Genomic DNA, 2,260 nt, shown 5'->3' with positions numbered 1-2,260 from the left:
TATTTATTTTATTTATTTATTTGATTCAAGTAACAGGGTTCCTGTCAATGACAGAATTTTTAAAAATTGAGTAAAGACTCTTTAAAAAGAGATCTACATCGACACAACCAAGATTATTTATTGCAGAGGAAAAGCAAGATAGACAGACAGAAACGAGAGAGGGAAAGAAAAGCAGGAAAGTAGAACATACCAGCGGGTACTTCTAGTCGTCAGCTGGTGATGATTGGTTCTACATTCTCCTTTCTTTACTTTTATAAACTAGCCAGTTTGCTTGGAAATTCCGGAACGCGAAAAACAAATATGGGGGAGCTTTAAGTCATAACATTGATACATTAATGAAACTCTAAAAATCTCACCCACCTATTTACCCATATGTTCACATATCATTATGATCACAAAATATTTCAATTTCAAAGACAAAATAGTACAAAAAGACAACAATAACTAAGACAAGAACAACAATGTTTAATGTAGAAAATCAGTAACTATTCTAAACAAAACGATGATAATTTGCATAAAACTCTAGAGGCCTCACCACCACCCGCCCCCTTTTCTAAACGCACCAAACAAAAAACAAAACAAGACACAAACATCAATTCTAATCAAATAAATATTAGAGGCCAGAGAGCGACAAGGGGAGGTTATAAATCGGGTACATTTTACCCTAAGACCAAAACAGCAGAATCAAATTTTACACGCTTACTTCCCTTTACTAAAACTCTTTCCCTGTCACGTAGCGTCAGCTTAGCAGATGAGTGTAATAGAGAACGCCAATTTCAAATGAGTGTATTGCCTTCGGCTGGCATGTCTATTTGCTACGCTTTCATACCCAAACAGAAATTACTTTTGATAAATGTTTTACGTCCCCATAGAGACAATTTAGATGGAATAGAAAGAGAATAGGAGCTGAGACGAATAAAGCGTCCTAAATAGCTCATTCATTTTCGTCTCGCTCTGACCGCGGTTAAAACAGGATAGACGGATATCAGTCTGTATAATCGTTCTGGGTCTTAGGATGCGTGTCTAAAAGTTAAGCGAACAACATAATCTAAAAGCCCCTTTATAAAAGTCATTAAACTAAGGTTCCGACACATTTTCTTTGATATAATGAAATGTTGGGGCAGGGCGGTGTCGCTGTCTCAAAATGAACAATATCTTGGCAAGGCTACTGTAAATCATTTATTATTTTAGTGATCCTGTGTATGCATCTAAAGAGCGGTTTTGGTCAAGATTTTTAAAAATAATATTTTTGTTTGGTCACTGGCCTGCAGAAATTCCATCTGAAGTTTCGCGGGCATAGGTAAATTCCTCAATGAGCTATAATTTTTTTAAGCAGTCAGACGAAAGTAAACAAGCTATAGCAGATAGGCAGAGACACACTAAATTAACTCCCCTATACGATACGGCAATCGAATGCAGACGCCAGTAACAGAGAGCTAGTAAGAGTAACTCTAAGGGTTAAACTAAAGCCTCTAACAATACTATTAGTTTGTTCAAGAGGCTGGACCTCCGAATTTAACGCCAGTTTGTGATAGAGTCGAGCCAAAGAGACTGAGAATCTAGAAAACTCAACATAATGTAACATCAGTTCAAGTACGCTCAGTCTGAGATTCGAACAAGGGCCATTCGCTCCGCAGTTCAGCAAGATACCAACAGAGGCAATGGAGAGCTCTACTAGAGAGTGGCCACTACTTCTATTTTTTGTTAAATCTGATTATTACAGCAGTAATAAATGAGTGGGTGTTTTGTTTGTTTTCGTCTCCTTCAATCTGCAATAACTAATGTAAAGTTCGTGAACGAAAGAATACGTTTTTAGAAACGGCGCTTGTCAATATAAAGCCAATTTTAGCGCCCCCCCCCCCCCGTCCCCCAATTAAAAAATAAGCTCAAAACGTCTTTGTACGAGACGTCACGGAGATCCAAATTTGGCCCCACGGAGAATGGAAACCTCAGATGTGCGTGGAAGGTCAACTTAATTCCGAATGGAAGGTTTGAATTGACTTTTGACACCTCATATATATCTTTATATCGTGGTGACGGAGTTTTCTTAAACCTGTTTATCAAGGCTAGTTTCAGCATCTTTAACTTCAGGTTGTGAAAGTTCCTCTTTGTGTTGTTGAACTGTTTTTTCTTTAAAGTTTTTTTATTTTTTAAATTTTTTTTTTTACTGTGAATGGTTTTTTCTCGTGTGATTGAAGTATTACGCTGTGATACTGGTTTGGGATAGAGCGTTACCGTACATAAATGAAATTATTATTAT

Source organism: Aplysia californica, unplaced genomic scaffold, assembly GCF_000002075.1.
Source record: "Aplysia californica isolate F4 #8 unplaced genomic scaffold, AplCal3.0 scaffold00409, whole genome shotgun sequence".
In the NCBI taxonomy this organism is placed as follows: domain Eukaryota; kingdom Metazoa; phylum Mollusca; class Gastropoda; order Aplysiida; family Aplysiidae; genus Aplysia; species Aplysia californica.
This window is presented reverse-complemented; position numbering follows the sequence as displayed.